At 41.6% G+C, this 21275-nt stretch overlaps 1 long non-coding RNA gene across 1 annotated transcript; it reads right to left on the bottom strand.

The window, feature by feature from the left end:
* Positions 1–9446: 9446 nt before the first annotated feature.
* Positions 9447–19440, bottom strand: LOC129638859 (uncharacterized). Its single transcript, XR_008708073.1, has 3 exons — positions 19126–19440; positions 15249–15326; positions 9447–9833 (listed from the first exon to the last, which is right to left on the bottom strand). It is a non-coding gene; the product is annotated as an uncharacterized LOC129638859 (long non-coding RNA).
* Between the last annotated feature and the right edge of the window lie 1835 nt (positions 19441–21275).

The raw sequence follows: 21275 nt of genomic DNA, 5'->3' as shown, positions 1-21275 counted from the left end.
ATCTCTGGAGCTTGAGGCCTTCCTCTTCCTCTTCAGAGCTTTTTCCAAGACTAAGGATTGGACAGGGACGCCTGGTGTGCTGCAGTTCATGGGGTCGCAAAGAGTCGGACATGAATGAGTGACTGAACTGAAGGATTTTATTGGGCTTCCCAGGTGGCGTTAGTGATAAAGAATCTGACTGCCAATGCAGGATATGCAAGAGACATGGGTTCCATCCCTGGGTAGGGGAGATCCCCTGGAGGAGGGCATGGTAACCCACTTCAGTATTCTTGCCTGGGAAATCCCATGGACAGAGGAGCCCCAGCAGGCTACAGTCCATGGGTTGCAAACAGTCGGACATGACTGAGCACTTACTTAAGGATTTTATTAGCCTATAGTTCCTTGGTACAGTTTAATCATACTCCTTAAGAAACAAACAGAATTGTGTATAATAACAACAGAAACCTCGATTAAACAGTCAGGAGACCAGAGGGGGGGCGCTCTTATGCTCTTCAATGACAGCCAACTCCAACAGGAAGAAGATCCTTCTTTCCTGCCAAGGGCTCAGCCAATGGAAAGCATGGACTCTGTTTACTATAGCTCTATCACCTCTACAGAAGTGTTCTTCCTCCCCTGACATGTGGAGGCTTACCCATGGCTTGCCAAGGTTGCAGACCCTGAACTGCAATTCTCTGCTGATAGCTAATAAACCCATCTTTCCTGGAGAAGTATCTGGCAGTCTGATTATTTCAGGTCAGCAATATGCAGAAAACAAATGCAAGATCTTATAAGACTGATTTCTTTGGTGTAAAAAAGTAATAGTGGTACCAGCTGGGTTTGGAAGGAACTCGTGACCCTGTGAAGGTTTTCACAGGTCAACTTGCCTTCTTTTTGTTCTAAGTCATGAAACTTCTACAAAGCCAGTCTCACTCGCGAAGTTCCATTTTCATTCATCTTCAGAGCCAATGTTCAAGGGAGTGGGTTTTTTTTTATTATTATTATTGTCATAAGCTCTCATTCTCATTAAAAAAAAGTGATCAGTATATATTCTCTTAAAAATGAAGAGAACAATAACCTCAAAACCCACCTTTTGGGATCAGTGTTTCCAGATTACAGCATTATACAGGGATGACAGTTCAGTTTTAGTCTCTCCCAAATCTCATGCTGCTCCTACTAGTGGAATATACAGGGCCAGGCCTTTGGTGGCCATATGATGCTTTTCAAGCAAGTGTTCAAGAAAAGAACCAGGTGATTTTTGCCTCTAGAAAGTTTCTAGTATAGCTTCTAGTTCTCAGGAAGAAATAGACTGTTAAGGATGCTGTATTTTTAAGTGGGATGATAGTGTTTAGGTATGTTTTTTAAATTATCTTTAGAGTTAAATTCTTAACTATTTATGGATTAAAACAATATAATGTCTGGAAAGTGCTTCAAAATAGTTCAGGGGAAAAGGTATGGATTAAATGAAGTTGGCCATGAGTTTATAACTGTTTTAAACTGATGATGAATACATGAAGGTGTATGTATTCTAATCGAAATGCTCCAGTGGACTGGGAGAAATTGATGACCAAGAAGAGAGAGGAAATGACCTAACAAATATTTAAGACATGATGGATTGCAGTGAGGTATTACCTCACACTGGTCAGAATGGCCATCATCAAAAAAAGTCTACAACAATAAATGCTGGAGAGGATGTGGAAGAAACGGAACCCTCATACACTGTTGGTGGGAATGTAAATTGGGACAGCCACTATGGAGAAGAGTATGGAAGTTCCTTTAAAAAACTAAAAATAGAGCTACTCTATGATCCAGCAATCCAACTACCAGGCACATACCCTGAGAAAACCATAATTCAAAAAGACACATGCACCCCAATGTTCATAGAAGCACTATTTACAATAGCCAGGACATGGAAGCAATCTAAATGTCCATTGACAGATGAATGGATAAAGATGATGTGGTATGTGTTAACACACACATACATTACTCAGCCATAAAAAAGAATGAAATAATGCCATTTGTAGCAATATGAATGGATCCAGAGATGATCATACTAAGTGAAGTAAGTCAGAAATAGAAAAGCAAATACACGATTATTACTTATATGTGAAATCTAAAAAAAGATACAAATGAACTTACTTACAAAACAGAAACAGACTCACAGACTTAGAAAACAAGATTATGGTTACAAAAGTGGAAAGATGTGGGAGGGATAAATTAGGAGGTTAGGATGAATAAATACCCACTACTACATATAAAGAAATGGCAACCCACTCCAGTATTCTTGCCTGGAGAATCCCATGAACAGAGGTGCCTGGTGGGCTACAGTCCATGGGGTCACAAAGAGTCGGACATGACTGAAGTGACTGAGCATGCACATAGAAAGTAGATAATCAACAAGGACCTACTATATAGTACAGGGATCTCTACTCAGTTCTAATAACTTGTATGCAAAAAGAATCTGAAAAAGGAAACATGTGTATATAAATAAATAGCTTTGATGTAGACCTGAAAGTAACACAACATTGTAAATCAGCTCTACTCCAATATAAAATGAAAATTTTTGAAAAGACATGATGGGACAGGAGGTAGATTTCAGAGACTAGAATGCCTCAACTAATCACTATAAATTCAGCCTGATCCTTGAGCGTATTGAAAACATCTCCCTCCACTCTGGCCATTTTGCCAGATGTGGAGACATTTAGAAGAGGAGTAAAGATATTTCTAAGCCATATTAATTTATACTTTGGCTTGATTTTTATCTTGATGCACTTAACATATTGGGAGCCACACTGGACATACTTTCCTCCTTTAAATGTCAAGGGTTTATTGAAATTGTGAATCAATTTTCTTTTTCTAAAATCTTGGCTTTGTAAGGCTGATATCTGGGCCAGTATGGTCAAAGATTTTACAATAACATTTTGGTTGATGTCACTTTCTTACTCTCCCTAAAAATAATGAGTTGCATGGGAACTGTAATGTTTCTTCCTCCATGAGGTCATGAACGGGTGAAGCTTTCAAGCTCCTATCACTTTTTCCAAAAGATATCACTCATTCTGACTCCTAATTAATTGACATTATTATGTAGCAACCAAATAAATAGTCTCCTAAGGAAAGCATCCTCTCCTTGGCTGTTCCAGCAAACTCTGCTGACTCATTTGGTGCTGGATTTGAGTAAGTCTGCAGGCACATAATGCCTAAGAAGCCACACTTTCTCTGAGCCATTCCCCTGCCTCCTTGTCCCTACCAAGTAGGGGAAGCTAACAAGAAGCTTTGTTCTGGGTTTTCAGTATCTTTGCAAGAGAAGGGGTTTAGCATGGCTTTGGCAACCACCTCTAAAGAATATATTCCATAAGCTAAAGACTCCTTTGCTACATTTGCTTGTTTTTCAACTGGAATTCCTTTAAACATGTATCACATAATCTTTTATGCTCAGGTTCCAGGCTCACAAGAACTGCATTGTGGCCACCTTGGTTGCCCCTTTATCACTGGGTGTTTCTTTTAATTAATTAATTTATTTTAATTTGAAGCTAATTACTTTACAATATTGTGGTGGTTTTGGCCATACATCCACATGAATCAGCCATGGGTGCACACGTGTCCCCACATCCTGAACCCCCTCCCATCTCCCTCACCCCATCCCTCTGGGTTGACCCAGAGCACCAGCTTTGAGTGCCCTGCTTCAGACATCGAACTTGTACTGGTCATCTATTTTACATATGGTAATATACATGATTCATTGCTATTCTCTCAAATCATCCTACCCTTGCCTCCTCCCACATAGTCCAAAAAGTCTGTTCTTTACCTCTGTGTCTCTTCTGCTGTCTTACATATAGGGTCATTGTTACCATCTTTGTAAATTCCATATATATGTGTTAATATATTGTATTGGTATTTCTTTTTCTGACTTACTTCACTCTGTAAAATAGGCTTCAGTTTCATCCACCTCATTAGAATTGATTCAAATGCATTCTTTTTTATAGCTGAGTAATATTCCATTGTGTATATGTACCACTGTACCACAACTTTCTTATCCATTCATCTGCCGAAGGATATCTAGGTTGCTTCCATGTCCTGGCTATTGTAAACAGTGCTACAGTGAACATTGGGGTACACGTGTCTCTTTCCCTTCTGGTTTCCTCGGTGTGTATGCCCAGCAGTGGGATTGCTGGGTCATATGGCAGTTCTATTTCCAGTTTTTTAAGGAATCTCCACACTGTTCTCCATAGTGGCTGTACTAGTTTTCATTCCCACCAACAGTGTAAGAGGGTTCCCTTTTCTCCACATCCTCTCCCAGTGGGTGTTTCTTTAAGAGAATCTATCTAGATGACAGATGAAGAAACTGAGGCCCAGAGAATCACCTCAAGGGGTGATATGGAGGCTACCCAGTTGGGTAAAAACATGGTTTAAGAGTTAGGAGGGTGAAAGAGGAAAGTGAAAAAGCTGGCTTAAAACTCAGTATTAAAAAAACTAAGATCATGGCATCTGGTCCCAACACTTAATGGCAAATAGAAGGTCCCAGCATCCAATAACAATAGATACAACAGTGATAGCAACCACACTAATCACACTAAGATATTCCACAACTATACATGTACCCCCAAGAATCCAAATATTATCAGTAAGATGGAACTCAGTTTGCAGGAGAACCCCTCTGATGAAATTTTGCTAATGTGAAAGTGGAAAGCAAATGAGTCCAACTGAATTCAATGGAAGTAACATATTCTTTCTATTTTTTATTCTAGATAAGATGTTTTTTTTTTAATTTTATTTTATTTTTAAACTTTACATAATTGTATTAGTTTTGCCAAATATATATGGTTTTAACTGATTTGAGGTCACGTTTTAGAATCTGGCCTCATTTGTGCTTATATTTTCATACTTGATGACTTAATGCACTCAAATCTACCCCAGGTTGGTGGGGGCCTGCATGTGTGTACAAGTGGTTGTTCATTGAACTCATGCTTAGTAGAGTACATCAAAGTCAGTCTTTAGCTTATTGCCAGTGGCATTTCCCTGTTTCCTTGGTGGGAAATTCCAGCCTTCAGAAGACATGCCTTTCAAGAGTTCAGTGGTGGAGAACTGCTTATAGTTCCTGGAGACTGAGTTAGGAAAGCAATCAATCAACTCCACTCAATTAGCAGAGGACACAAGGAATAAGGAGAAAGAGCTCAGGGGAGAGGGGAGCCTGAGGTCCAGTTTGAAACATATTTTTATCTGAGTGAATCACTTCAGTTCTCTGCACCTCAGTTTCTTCATCTGTAAAATGAGGGTTTGGAATGCTAAGCCTTTTTTTAAAACAATTTTAAAGGTTATACCCCATTTATAGTTATTACAAAATATTGGCTCTGCTCCCCATGTCGTACAGTACATCCCTGAGCCTAACTCACCCCAATAGTTTGTACCTCCCACCCTATATTACTGCTCTCTCCCCACTACTGGTAACCAATAGTTTGTCCTCTATATCTGTGAGCCTGCTTCTTTTTTGGTATTAGAATGCTTACTCTTTATTACTCTGGCTGTTTTCATTCTGATAGTCTATTTACTAATGACTATGTACTAGGTACAGTTCCTATAGGAAATGCAAAATTTTCTACAACCTAACAGCGACCTTCAGAATGCTTCAAACCTCTTTGGGAAAAAAAAAATTTCAACTATTAACAAAAAAATGTCATGTGGTGGTGACAGGCAGATTACAAATGCTCAGACTTGAAGGGAACTTCATTTTGGTTGCTGTTTGGTAGGAAATGTGTGCAGAGAAACATTAATGAGGACTTGTCTCAAGTGTTGGTTCTAAATGAAACTGGTTTATTCCCAGTACTGGGGTTGGAAGACAAACACAAGAGTAAGGGACTCTACAGTCTAAAACCTCCCCAAAGGGATACTACTATATATGGCTAGCAATGCAATCCAATATGGTCCAAAGCCCAAGGGGCCTTATAAACTGTGAAGGATACTGGTTAACTTGAGCTGCATAGATGAGAGAAAGCTTCCCAAAGAGGTAACAATTGAGACAGGTATGGACTTTTGGAAGGAAGCCATGCCAATCAAAATCAACATGGTAACAGTTGCATGTTTCCCATACACAGTTGTGTGAAATTCAGGAATCTATAGTTAAAAAATATATATATGATTCTGATGTTCAGCCAGATTTAAGCACCGATGCATTATTAGTCATATTTCCATGGAAGCACTGTGTTCAAATTAGGAACTTTTTGTTCAAAAGAGAGCTGTAGAACTTGGATAGAGTCCAGAGAAAAGAAAGCAAAACCATTAAAAGTTCAGTGGTGGAATTCTAGAAAAAATGGCAAATGAAATAAAGAAGGCTGAGGGGGGAATAAGATTTCAAATATGAAAATCGCTATTCTATGAGTAGTAGCTGACTCTTGTTCTCTGGGTACATCCAGAATGAGAAAAATGGGAGTGAGCAAAAATGGGAGCAGTTAGGATTTAAAGCAGATGTGCAGGCAAAGTCCTGACAAGGCTAGTGAGACGATGGTATCTATGTAGATATTTTTAAGGTATAATTTGCATTGATCTGACAGAACATAGACAAGGCAAAATATTATTGCTTCATATATATTCAGATTACTCAGGGCTAACCCCCTATCTATATCTACCAAGGAACTACAAACAAGGATTGCTGTTGTTCAGTCACTCAGTCATGTCTGACTCTTTGCAACCCCATGGACTGCAGCACGCCAGGCTTCTCTGTCCTTCACCATCTCCCGGAGCTTGCTCAAACTCACAAACAATGATACATTTGCAAAATGTAGATTCACATGTACCTGGTGATTGTAGACATTCTCATGTGCTTGGAGGATGGACATGATCTCTCTCATAAGGAAAGATCTTTTTTATTCCTATAAATGCTGGAGAACAGAACAAATTGCAGTGAGTTTTTATTTATTTTATTTTATTTTTTAACTTTACAATATTGTATTGGTTTTGCCATATATCAACATGAATCTGTCACAGGTATACACATGTTCCCCATCCTGAACCCTCCTCCTTCCTCCCTCCCCGTACCATTCCTCTGGGTCGTCCCAGTGTACCAGCCCCAAGCATAGGTTCTCCAGCAGTTGGCCATGATGGAGGTCCACTATCATTGGTCCATTAAGTGGTGACAGCTTGGAATCAGATCACAGAATGTTAGATCTGGAAGAGAGCTAGTCTAGTGCGTCTCCAAGTGTGGTTGAGAAACAATCAGTGTGGGGATGTCCTGAGTTTTCTTCTGAAAAAAAGAAAGGGGACTTCTCTGGTGGTCCAGTGGTTAAGATTTCACCTTCCAAAGCAGGAAGTGTGGGTTCAATCCCTGGTCAGGGAGCTAAAATCCCACATGCCTCAATATTGTAACAAATTCAATAAGGATTTTAAAAATGATCCACATTAAAAAAAAACTAAAAACAGAAAAAATAATAAAAAGAAGGAATTTTGTAGTCTTATAAATTTATATAATCCTGAGTTAAAAAGTTAAACAGATTCACTTATTGCAAGGATTCTCAGAGGCTTCATTCTTCCAGAAGGGCATAGGGACAAGCAGATGCATTCTTGTATCTCATCAGATCATTTTTCTATGAAATACACTCTGAGACAAAGGGAATGATCAGGACCAGCTCCTTCATTTATCTTTAAACAACAGCATCTCAAGTTTAGAGAGGTAAAGAGAGATACCTAACATCATATACAGACAATAAAACACTGAAGCGTAGAAACAAGTCTCCCAACTCTATGGAGGGTGCCTTTTCAGGCCCCCACTCTGTGAAAGCTATACCCTCATTTAAGGCAAACAGTCACCACGTCCAATGTACATTTGGGACAAACCAGTGTGTACAGTTGGAATACACCCAGTGGAGCAATATTGAGGACCCCAAGGTCAAAGGGATCAACTTCTAAGCTTGCAATGCCATGAGGACACGATGTGATAGTGATCAATGAAAAAATTGTGGTTGAAACTAATCTTGTGCAGGAGAGAAAAATCTGTTACTCCAAAATGCATCTCTTTGGCATGAGGATTAATTTAAGCAGATTGTTTTAAAGAAACAGACAACTCAGGAAGTTTTCTTTTACTCACTCCCCTCCCCGCCTTGGCTCAGATGGTAAAGAAAGAATCTGCCTGCAGTGCAGGAGACCTGGGTTTAATTCCTGGGTTGGGAAGATCCCCTGGAGAAGGAAATGGCAAGCCACTCCAGTATTGTTGCCTGGAGAATTCCATGGACAGAGAAGCCTGGCATGCTGCAGTCCATGGGGTTGCAAAGAGTCAGATGCAACTCAGCAACTAACACTTTTAGCTATTAAAAGAATTTACATAAAGGACCAGAATAAAGCGGACACCAGAAATATCTTCAAAGATTATGGGGTGAGGTGTAGTCGGGACAACTGGGCAGGCCAAAAGACCAGAGTCCACTCAGTATCCCATTTTCTCTGCAGGACCCAGCAAACATTTGTTTACCAAATGAGTGCTTTTCCATCTCCATGTCAATTGCCTTCCTCCCTATTGAAGTCCCAAATGACTATCCCCAACCTTCTCTTTTGTCTTCAACTAAAGATGGGATTCAAAGTGAGAGTTTTGGCCATTTTGGTGAGTGACTTAGTTTTCCTGGGTCTCTCCCATGTTTACACGTCATTAAACTTTTGTTTGATTTTCTCCTGTTAATCTGCCTCATGTCAATTTAATTCTATATCATCTGGAAGAACTAGAAGGGTCTAAAATTTCTTCCTCCCTGACGTTTATAACCATTATATTTGTGAAACTGAAAGTGTTAGTCGCTCAGTTGTGTCCGACTCTGCAACCCCATGGATTGTAGCCCACTGGGCTCCTCTTTCCATGGAATTCTCCAGGCAAGAATACTGGAGTGGGTTGCCATTTGCTTCTCCATGGGATCTTCTCCACCCAGGGATCGAACCTGTATCTCCTGCATTACAGGCAGAATTTTTTTTTTTTTTTTTTTACCACCTGAGCCACCAGGGACTCATATCAGTGTATTAACATGACCTGTATTATACTGCAACACAAAGTTCTGTGCAAAGGTCTCAATTTTTTATAGAGACTTTCTGAAAGTGACAGTTGTTCAGTTGTGTCCGGCTCTTTGTGACCCCATCCTACATAAATGCTGTTCTAGATTTTGGACATGTGGTTTACATGTATATACATATCTACCTTAAGGCTCCTCTGTCCATGGGGTTTTCCAGGCAATAGTACTGGAGTGGATTGTCATTTCCTTCTCCAGGGGATCTTCCCAACCCAGGGATTGAACCCGGGTCTCCCGCATTGTAGACAGATGCTTTACCATCTGAGCCACCAGGGAAGTCCCAAGCATGGGCTAGAGGGTAGCAAAAGAGAATGCTTAGCAGATGGGTGTTAGGAGTGAAGTAAATTGCTTGATGATGCCACCAATTAGGTGGTCTCTAAGATATATACATATATATATATATATATATATATATATATATATATATATATATGTCACTTACTCCCAGGAATAGAAAGTATTAATCCATGTATCTGAGTAGCAGCCACAGATCATTAATTAAGTTTAAATTCCCTATTATAATCTGTATTTTGGACCATTTTATACAAAATGGAATGAATTTACTTTTGAACAAAACATCCAGAGTAGTAAATAGAAGTGAAACCAAATAATTGCTGTTTTTTAAAAATAAATATTTAAGAGTTTTTTAGAGTCTTTGTTTTGGATGGAGCTTTTCAAAGCCTGCTATATTGGTGCCTGTTGGTAGAAGCTGACTCCTGCTGTCCGCTTCTTGGGTGCAGATGCAGCATATTCTTTGGGTGTATTTTAGTCGTTTTTATGCTGAGATGAATAGGCTATTTGAAGTGAAGGGAGGACTGGTAGTTCCTGTTGGAATAAAAGGATCATAAATCCGTTCATGCCAAACTGTGAACACAGTTAGACAATGCACTGAAGGCAATTTTTATTTGGTAATTACTGTCTTTGTTCAGAAGCTTTGCCAAAGCTGATTGAAAAGCTCCCAGAACAAAACAGTGAAAGGATAAAGCTCCCTCATTAGCCTAAACTGCATTTGAATTATTCCTGTCTTTTAGGACACTCCGGTTTTTCTTTTTAAACAAAGGGTTAATGGGCTCTTTAGCTTGTATATTCAAAATCAAGAGGGATGGAAGAGGATAGTTATCTCCTATCTTCCTAATCTTGACTAAAGGGTTGGAACGAAACCAACAGATTTTCCCCTTTGAGAGCTTTGCCTTCATGGCTGCTTCCTCAAAGAGCAAGAGTCAGCAAGTGAGTCAAATGGCTAGAGACTCTCCTGAAGATAGGAGGAATGAATGAGCACACTGAAACATCTTCCCACTAAAAGGGAGTACACAGAATGCCCATATCAGCAAATACTCTCATTGGAAGCACTTCGAATCTCTATTACCATATTATCAACATAAGGTATTTGGCTCTTGAAACACCTGGAGTAACAGGCAAATTTGGCCTTGGAATACGGAATGAAGCAGGGCAAAGACTAACCGAGTTTTGCCAAGAAAATGCACTGGTCATAACAAACACCCTCTTCCAACAACACAAGAAAAGGCTCTATACATGGACATCACCAGCTGGTCAACACCAAAATCAGATTGATTATATTCTTTGCAGCCAAAGATGGAGAAGCTCTATACAGTCAGCAAAAACAAGACCAGGAGCTGACTGTGGCTCAGACCATGAACTCCTTATTGCCAAATTCAGACTGAAATTGAAGAAAGTAGGGAAAACCACTAAACCATTCAGGTATGACCTAAATCAAATCCCTTATGATTATACAGTGGAAGTGAGAAATAGATTTAAGGGCCTAGATCTGATAGATAGACTGCCTGATCAACTATGGAATGAGGTTCGTGACATTGTAGAGGAGACAGGGATCAAGACCATTCCCATGGAAAAGAAATGCAAAAAAGCAAAATGGATGTCTGGGGAGGCCTTACAAATAGCTGTTAAAAGAAGAGAAGCAAAAAGCAAAGGAGAAAAGGAAAGATATAAACATCTGAATGCAGAGTTCCAAAGAATAGCAAGAAGAGATAAGAAAGCCTTCTTCAGCGATCAATGCAAAGAAATAGAGGAAAACAACAGAATGGGAAAGACTAGGGATCTCTTCAAGAAAATCAGAGATACCAAAGGAACATTTCATGCAAAGATGGGTTCGATAAAGGACAGAAATGCTATGGACCTAACAGAAGCAGAAGATATTAAGAAGAGATGGCAAGAATACACAGAAGAACTGTACAAAAAAGATCTTCACAACCCAGATAATCACGATGGTGTGATCACTGACCTAGAGCCAGACATCCTGGAATGTGAAGTCAAGTGGGCCTTAGAAAGCATCACTATGAACAAAGCTAGTAGAGGTGATGGAATTTCAGTGGAGCTATTCCAAATCCTGAAAGATGATGCTGTGAAAGTGCTGCACTCAATAGGCCAGCAAATTGGGAAAACTCAGCAGTGGCCAGAGGACTGGAAAAGGTCCGTTTTCATTCCAATCCCAAAGAAAGGCAATACCAAAGAACGCTCAAACTACCACACAATTGCACTCATCTCACACGCTAGTAAAGTAATGCTCAAAATTCTCCAAGCCAGGCTTCAGCAATATGTGAACTGTGAACTTCCTGATGTTCAAGCTGGTTTTAGAAAAGGCAGAGGAACCAGAGATCAAATTGCCAACATCCGCTGGATCATGGAAAAAGCAAGAGAGTTCCAGAAAAACATCTATTCCTGCTTTATTGACTTTGCCAAAGCCTTTGACTGTGTGGATCACAATAAACTGTGGAAAATTCTTCAAGAGACGGGAATACCAGACCACCTAACCTGCCTCTTGAGAAATCTGTATGCAGGTCAGGAAGCAACAGTTAGAACTGGACATGGAACAACAGATTGGTTCCAAATAGGAAAAGGAGTTCGTCAAGGCTGTATATTGTCACCCTGCTTATTTAACTTATATGCAGAGTACATCATGAGAAACGCTGGACTGGAAGAAACACAAGCTGGAGTCAAGATTGCCAGGAGAAATATCAATAACCTCAGATATGCAGATGACACCACCCTTATGGCAGAAAGTAAAGAGGAACTCAAAAGCCTCTTGATGAAAGTGAAAGTGGAGAGTGAAAAAGTTGGCTTAAAGCTCAACATTCAGAAAACAAAGATCATGGCATCCGGTCCCACCACTTCATGGGAAATAGATGGGGAAACAGTGGAAACAGTGTCAGACTTTATTTTTCTGGGCTCCAAAATCACTGCAGATGGTGACTGCAGCCATGAAATTAAAAGATGCTTACTCCTTGGAAGGAAAGTTATGACCAACCTAGATAGCATATTCAAAAGCAGAGACATTACTTTGCCAACCAAGGTCCGTCTAGTCAAGGCTATGGTTTTTCCTGAGGTCATGTATGGATGTGAGAGTTGGACTGTGAAGAAGGCTGAGCGCCAAAGAATTGATGCTTTTGAACTGTGGTGTTGGAGAAGACTCTTGAGAGTCCCTTGGACTGCAAGGAGACCTAGCCAGTCCATCCTAAGGGAGATCAGTCCTGGGTGTTCATTGAAAGGATTGATGCTGAAGCTGAAACTCGAGTACTTTGGCCACCTCATGCGAAGAGTTGACTCATTGGAAAAGACTCTGATGCTGGGAGGGATTTGGGGCAAGAGGAGAAGGGGAAGACAGAGGATGAGATGGCTGGATGGCATCACTGACTCGATGGACGTGAGTCTCCATGAACTCTGGGAGTTGGTGATGGACAGGGTGTCCTGGCGTGCTGCGATTCATGGGGTCGCAAAGAGTCAGGACACGACTGAGCGACTGATCTGATCTGATCTCTGAAGGCATTCCCTTAGTGCTTCAGGATGTCAATGCTGAGAGAGGGAGGGAGAAGGAAACTAGGAACGACTAGTATGGTCACACTCAAGACTTATACTCAAGTTAGTAGGTAAAATAAAGTCTTCTCTATCTTGCTGAAAATCCATTATTCAATTCAAAGAACATTTATGGATAGAGGCAGGAGACAAGATGGCAGAGTAGAAGGACTTGAGCTCACCTATTCTCATGAAAACACCAAAATCACAACTAACTGCTGAACAACCATTGACTGGAACCTGCCAAAAAAGATATTGTACATCCAGAGACAAGTCACAATAAGATGATAGGAGGGGCACTTTCCAGATATAATCAAATCTCATAACTACCTGGTGACCAACCCATAAACTAGAAAAATAACTATATCACAGAGGTTCTCCCACAGGAGTCAGTGTTCTGAGCCCCATGTCAGGCTCCCCAGTCTGGGGCCTGGCATCAGGAGGAGGAGCTGCCAGAGCACTTGGCTTTGAAGGCCAGTAGGGCTTGAGTGCAGGAGCTGTGCAGGACTGGGAGAAACAGACTCCACTCTTGGAGGGCATGCACAAGTTTTCATGTGTACTAGGACCCAGGGCAAAGCAGTGACTCCATAGGAGACTATGGAGCCAGAACTACCTGTGGGTCTTGGAAGGTCTCCAGGAGAGGTGTGGGTTGGCTGTGGCTGACTGTGGAGGCAAGGACTCTGGTGGTAGAGGCCCCAGGGAAAACTCACTGGCATAAGCTCTCCCAGAGGTTGCCATTTTGGCACTGAGAACGGGCCCCACCCAATAGCCTGCAGGCTCCAGTGCTGGGAGGCTTCAGGCCAAGCACCCAACAGGGTGGGAACAGCCTCACCCATCAGCAGACAGTCTGCCTACAGTCATACTGAGCTCACAACCACCTTGAAAACACACTCCTTAACATGGCACTGCCCAACAGAGGAACAAGAACCAGACACAGACTGGCTGAATGGATACAAAACAAAACCCATATAAATGCTGTCTACAAGAGACCCATTTCAGATCTAGGGACACATACAGACAAAGTGAGGGGATGAAAAAAGGTTCAGTTCAGTTCAGTCGCTGTTGTGGCCGACTCTTTGTGACCCCATGAATCGCAGCACGCCAGGCCTCCCTGTCCATCACCAACTCCCAGAGTTCACGGAGACTCACGTCCATCGAGTCAGTGATGCCATCCAGCCATCTCATCCTCTGTCGTCCCTTTCTCCTCCTGCCCCCAATCCCTCCCAGCATCAGAATCTTTTCCAATGAGTCAACTCTTCGCATGAGGTGGCCAAAGTACTGGAGTTTCAGCTTTAGCATCATTCCTTCCAAAGAAATCCCAGGGCTGAAAAAAGGTACAAAGGGGAAATATGGAGGGTAGTGATAAATTAGGAGTTTGGGATTAACATATACACACTGCTTTGCATAAAACAGATAAGCAACAGGGACCTACTGTACAGCACAGGGAACTCTACTCAGTATTCTGTAGTAATATATATGGGAAAATAATCTGAAAAAGAATGGATGTATGTACATGCACAACTGATTCACTTTGCTGTACACCTGAAACTAACTCAACATCATAGATCAACTATACTCCAATGTAAAATAAAAGTTAAAAAATGGAAACAAAACAAATAAAAAAACCCCCAACAACAACAAATAACACTTATGAAATACATTGCATGTTCCCAAAGTTACTTTCTGATGGTTTAACATTGCTAATAATCTAATTGGCCTGCTGCTGCTGCTGCTAAGTTGCTTCAGTCGTGTCCAACTCTATGCGACCCCGTAAACGGCAGCCAACCAGGCTCCCCCGTCCCTGGGATTCTCCAGGCAAGAACACTGGAGTGGGTTGCCATTTCCTTCTCCAATGCATGAAAGTGAAAAGTGAAAGTCAAGTCGCTCAGTCATGCTGCTTATTATGTGGTTCTGGTTGGCCTGGAAATATTGAAAGATGAAAATACTATGTGAAAAGACAGTCATTTCAACTACTGTTAATTGATACTTACTTTATGGTAGTCATTGGAGGTAAAACATGAGTAAGTCACAGCCTCTCCAATGAGGAGATTGATAATTAAACATTATCGGTGTGCTTGTGTCAAAATATTTATTATTCAAATACAGGTTGTTCAGGGAAGCAAAAGTCAATATAATACTTAAAAAATACAGTAGGAACTGACTACTTAGTAAAATCTGTCCCCAACCAAGCATCCCTCTTTGTTACTAAGGCATATCCCTGCCTATTGGATCAGTGTCTTTGGTAATGTCAACCAAAACAATGCAGAGGTCTGCCAACAAGAGTTTATTTGGGGTCTTAAGAAGTGAAATTTGGGAGAGATAGATTTGGATAAAGCCAAAAGAGCGTTCTGGGTAAGAGCAAGAATCAGGAGCTTATATAGGCAAAAGCCACACAAGGAAAGAAATATTTACCCTTAAATGTAGGCTGCAACGAGCTGTTCTAGGGTAAGCATCCAACAAGTATCTTGAGTTTCCAGATGTCGTGGATGACTGTGTTAAGACAATAATGGTCGAAAGGTCAGATTCCATCCAGGCTGAAATGTACATACGTCATACTTCCTCAGTGGCCTCCTGGCTCCATTTTAGAGAGCTCTCTTAGCAACACTGACTCCCATTTTTATCTGCCTTTCACACTAGTCAGTATTTGCAGATTAAGATCTTAAACCAAAAGCAATTAAATTTGGCTAATGTTAACTGGTGCCTACTTTATGCCAGTCATTGGTGGTACAAGTCACATCCTCTCCATTAAAGAGTTCCCAATCTAGTGAAGGAGCCTGGTGTGTCATTACATGTGGGTATTGTAAAATATGACAAAATAATACAAGTAGTTTTTAACTGAAATCACATAGCTTGTTAACATGAAGGAGTCTGCAAAGCTGATGATGCAGAATGGCTCAAATTGCTGGCAAAGCCAAAATAAGAATGCTGGAGTTAACATTGGAAGAAGAGAAAATGAACAAGGATGTTATGGAATACTGTCCAGGATGAGAGTTATTCAAAGTGGCTGTCTTGTGTCCATTTCTCACTCTGAAACAGCAATTTCACCCTGCTCTCCAAGTGAAGGTTAACAGAACACAGCACCCCAAAATATGCCTCTTTGGCATAAAGATTATTTTGAGCTATTTTGGAGAAAAGGCAGACACAATAAAACTATAAAAAGAGGAGAATTTACTCTTTTGTATGGAGAAGGCAATGGCAACCCACTCCAGTACTCTTACCTGGAAAACCCCATGGACGGAGGAGCCTGGTAGGCTGCAGTCCATGGGGTTGCTAAGAGTCGGGCACGACTGAGCGACTTCACTTTCACTTTTCACTTTCATGCACTGGAGAAGGAAATGGCAACCCCCTCCAGTATTCTTGCCTGGAGAATCCCAGGGACAGAGGAACCTAGTGGGCTGCTGTCTATGGGGTCGCACAGAGTTGGACACAACTGAAGCGACTTAGCAGCAGCAAGGGAAATTTACATTTATAAAGGAAATCTTCATTTGTGAGGGTGTCTCCCTTTCTGTGGCTTCCTTGGTGGCTCAGTGGTAAAGAATGGGCCTGCCAATGCAGAAGACATGGGTTTGATGCTTGGCTCAGAAAGATCTCCTGCAGAAGGAAATGGCAACCTGCTGCAGTATTTTTGCCTGGAGAATCCCATGGACAGAGGAGCCTGGCGGGCTACAGTCCATGGAATTGCAAAGAGTCAGACATGACTGAGCATGCATGCACCCACACACTCCCAATGGAGCACCCACACAGTTACCAATGGAGCGAGTAGCCTTATACCTGTTTACCATGCTTTTCCTGGTCACCTCCCACAACTGGTTCCCCAACTCTTCAATATCTTTATTTTGTCTTTAGCTGAAGACAGTTATTTCAGGTGGTGGCTTGGACTATGTTTACTCAAGTTTTCCTGGGTCTCTCCCGTGTATATAGAAGGTATGCATGTTATGAGACTTTGTTTTTCTCTTATTAATCTGTCTTTTATGATGGGGAGGGGGTCTCAGCCAAGAACCTAGAAGGGCAGAGGGAAAATTATTTGTCCTCCCTTACAATGTCAGAATATGGGGTCTGGAAAAAAAAGATTTGAATATCAAGAGTTTTAGAGAGGTCTTTGGGGGAAATTGATGAAATATTTTTGTAAAGACCTTCTTTGTGACTGTGCCTGAAAGTCAACTGTGAAGAGAGGGCCAAACAAAACTATCATACAGTTTTTCCAGAACAATTATGGTCAAAGAAAAATCCACACTTGTCACTGTTGTTGATTTTAAGAATATATGGCAATTACATTGAATTTTTAATATATGAGAGTATATATAAAATTATTTTCTTTTTTTAAACAAATTTTTTTCAGAAATAAATTCTGGTTTAATCTTTTTTCAATACTATGACATTTTAGTCAGAGAAGGCAATGGCACCCCATTCCAGTACTCTTGCCTGGAAAATCCCATGGACGGAGGAGCCTGGTAGGCTGCAGTCCATGGGGTCGTGAAGAGTCGGACATGACTGAGTGACTTCACTTTCACTTTTCACTTTCATGCATTGGAGAAGGAAATGGCAACCCACTCCAGTGTTCTTGCCTGGAGACTCCCAGGGATGGGGGAGCCTGGTGGGTTGCCGTCTATGGGGTTACACAGAGTCGGACATGACTGAGACGACTTAGCAGCAGCATGACATTTTAGTACTTACTACGACATTTGGTCCCTATTTTAGATAGATTTGTTTTAAATGACGTTTTTGAGATATAAATTATCTGTGGATAATGAAGGCTTCCAATATTTATGAAACAACATGATAAACATGTATAAAGAGATAAGCACAGACAGAAATGGGAGAAGAGTCGGAACTGAAGGATTTTACTTTTGAAATATACCCTTAGGCATGCATGTTTCCTATGGATACTTCACTGCGATACTCTTGAGTTAGATGCTGTCAGGGTTCAACCTGTAGGAAAGTGACAATGATGATGTCTCTTAACTGGAGATTTGCCTCCTGACTCTGACATGTGATTTGACCCTTTGCTCTAAGACTGACAGTCCCACCATTCACATTATCCTAGATCACCTCCATATTTGCCAGATCATTCAGGGTCTTGAGGAATGCAGGTTCCTAAGCCACTTCTCTCTCTTTGCGAGAACTGACAAACCAGGGAAAGAGTGGAGTGTTTGCTGGTAATTTTAGAAAGCCTTCTCCAGGGACAAGCATTTGTATTCATTCCAATTCCTTTCCTCTACATTTTAAAAGTCTTGATTCTGAGTGATGGAAATCTGAGATCTAAAAGAGGCTGACTTTGGCAGTAACATTGGATTGGACAATCATTTAAAGTGCTGGTGTTTCATTCCTCACAGTGAAGTGGAGATGGATGGATAAAACAGTCTTGGACTCCAGTGACTAGAAGCAGAGCAGATGCTCCTTTACACGTGTCACATCAGAGTTACTTAGAGCTCAGAGTTGGGAAAACTGACCTAGTAATGTAACATTGCTCTTCTGCAAGCTTTTACCTCTGCCATCTTACTCATTTTTTTCCTTTCCTGTTGGTGACTCTCTAGATGTTCTATTTCAACTGCAATTAGGCTGTGGAAGATGGATGGAACTAAGCCCATATGCCACAACTACGGAGCCCATGTGCCTAGAGCCCGTGCTCCACAACAAGAGAAGCCACCACAATGAGAAGCCCACATACGGCAACTAGAGAGTAGCCCCCACTCGCTGTAACTAGAGAAAGCCTGTGCACAGCAACAAAGACCCAGTGAAGCCAAAAATAAATTAATTACCTTAAAAAAAAAAAAGATGCATCCATCCTGTAATCCAAATATTTCTGGCTTCCATTGAGACCAATCAGTACAGAGTCACATTGCAAGAAAACCAAACTGACATTTTAAAAAGTATGGAAACCACATGTAACTTCACAGAAGGCTCTTAGACTAAGGGCAATATGATTGAGAGCACACAGCCAAATTTCTACAGATCACCGGAGACATCCACCTCTGCAGTATCACCCAGCACAGGGTGACAGCTTCAGCCCCAACCCCCTAGAAACTCTTGAAACTCTTCCCTGAAGCTCCCCGTCTTGTCTCTGCCTCACAGCCTTTTCCTTTCAGGATTATGTCTTCCCCAAAACAGCTCCCGCTTCTCCAACATCAGACCGCCTAGCCTTTCCTTCTTCCTGGCGCCCATCTTGCCGCTCTAGGCCAAGGAAGCAGGAACAGCTGTGGAGACAATTTTACCTTCGTGGTATCTTAATATTTATGGACTCTGAACCTTTTGTCTCTGTTAGAAACCCTTAAGGGAATTCGGCCATTACCTTGAGCAAGCATCCCTTGAAAGTGGCTTTTCACATGACAATGAACGTCTTCCTAAAGTTTCTCTTCAAAGTAGCTCCTCAAGGACCAAGTAGTAAAGATGTTTGGCATTGCAGGTTTTAAGGCCTCCATTGCACCTACTCAACTCTGCCATCATAGCTGGAAAGCAGCCACAGGCAACATATACATTAAGGGTGGCTATATTCCAAAGAAACTTTATTTGCAAACACAGGGTAGTGAGCCCTGCTTCTCAACGTCTCTACAGGGCTTCTCAACTGGAGTCGTGCATCACTATCACCTTGGGAACTTTGGAAACTCCTGGCTCTCAGGCCACACCCAGGCCAATTAAATTAGGATCTTGAGGGTCAGGGGGTGGGACCTCAGCATCAGTATTTTAAAATTCCTCAGGTGAGTCCAGTGTGCAGCCAAAGTTGAAAACACCTGCTGTAAAACTGCTCCGTAGTCCTGCCACAACAGGAGTCCCCAAGCTCTGGGACCTAATATCTGATGATCTGAGGTGGAGCCGATGTAATACTCATAGAAATACAGTGCACCATAAGTTTAATGTGCTTGAATCATCCCAAAACCATGCCCCCCAACCCCAGCCAGTGGAAAAGTTGTCTTGCATGAAACCAGTCCCTGGTACCAAAAAGGTTGGGGACCCCTGCTGTAACCAAACCTGAAGCATCGAGATTCCCCTGGTCCTGAGTGGGCTGCACGTGTGCATAGATATTAATCCTCCCCGTTTCACAATGGTCATGGGGGTCTCCTGTGAACGGCTCCACTGCTTTATCCTATGTTAGAGTTACTAAAATTCCTTGAACAGGAGTAAGTGAAGCATTTTTTTTTGATAAGGCTAAATTTAACTATTCACTCTCTTCTAAACTGAGAAATATCAATGCATTCCACTGACACTTCTTCTTGCTTCTATAGGCTACATTTAAAGCTGTGATTTTAACAGGAATGTCTCTCTCGAATGAGATGAAAAAGAATGTGGTTATTTCCTGCAAGTAAATCAGAAATTCACTCCTGGGTCCACAGCTGTGCTTCTTTTCAAATCTTCCAGGGCACATCTGAGTTGGTCCCAGTGGAGGACTGGGTTAGACTCATACTTCCCTGTTTTCATCAGAACCAGGTTCAAGTAGATTAAAATGTTGTTTAAGTCATTCTGAGGTCCACTTGCTCATAACCATTTTACTTGAAGTATAATGCTTTCTAGAGACCCAACGCTCCATGGAGAGTACTCCATGGTACCTGAGGTGTCGCTTCCCCGCTATCACCAAAGAAAGCCTTGCAAGTAGCCATTACTCATGAGACAAGTCGGCTGCTCTCCCCGTCCTTGGCTGTCATGAGCTCTCAGTGTCTTAGAAACACTAACCTAACAAGGAGGTACTATCCTCAGATTTCAGAGCTAGCAAAAACACGTTGTCCAGTATAGAGCTAGGATTATGAGGATCCAGGGGAGGATAAACACCTGTGCATGTCCCTTTCCCCCTCCTCTTGGTTCATGGAGCTTGTGTTGGCTTGGAGACTTTGGGTTGAGTCTCTGCAAAGCCCACTCATGGTCTCACATACAATTAGCTCACGGCACATGCCCTCCCAGGCCCCAGTGGTTTGACTCCAAAAAGGTTATATGAGTTTATTGATGCAGGCTCAAAGATGGCTAAGGATCCTTTCAGAAAAGAGGGCAAGTTGAAGGTATTTTGACATCTCAAAAGGCTTTCTGGAAAATTTCTCATGATGGCAATGACTCAAGGTGGCCCTCTCCATATTTTCAGTTCTTCCCATAGCAGCTCCAGAAGGAACTTAAGAACAGTGACCTATTTGGTGGCTTTGGAGGGCCTCAGAGATATGTTGGCCAATAAATTGATATTATCTTGACAAAATATTATTGGTGCACATAAAAAAATGGTGGGGGGAATCTGATGGAGATTGGGGAGGGAAATAAAGCCGCCCGACTTGTGAATGTTCAGTCACACCCTTGCCCTTGGCACTGCTATTGAGTCCTTTGGATTCCCAACTTGGGTGGCTTGTGTAGGCCTAGAATTGGACTGGGCATTTTTCAATGACTAACTCTGACCTGAGTGAGGAACTGAACTGTAATAGGAGTAGGAGAAAAGTATACTGCAGAGGGTAATAGGTGCTATTAGTA

The sequence above is a fragment of the Bubalus kerabau genome, chromosome X (assembly GCF_029407905.1).
Source record: "Bubalus kerabau isolate K-KA32 ecotype Philippines breed swamp buffalo chromosome X, PCC_UOA_SB_1v2, whole genome shotgun sequence".
Taxonomy (NCBI): Eukaryota; Metazoa; Chordata; class Mammalia; order Artiodactyla; family Bovidae; genus Bubalus; species Bubalus kerabau.
This window is presented reverse-complemented; position numbering and strand designations above follow the sequence as displayed.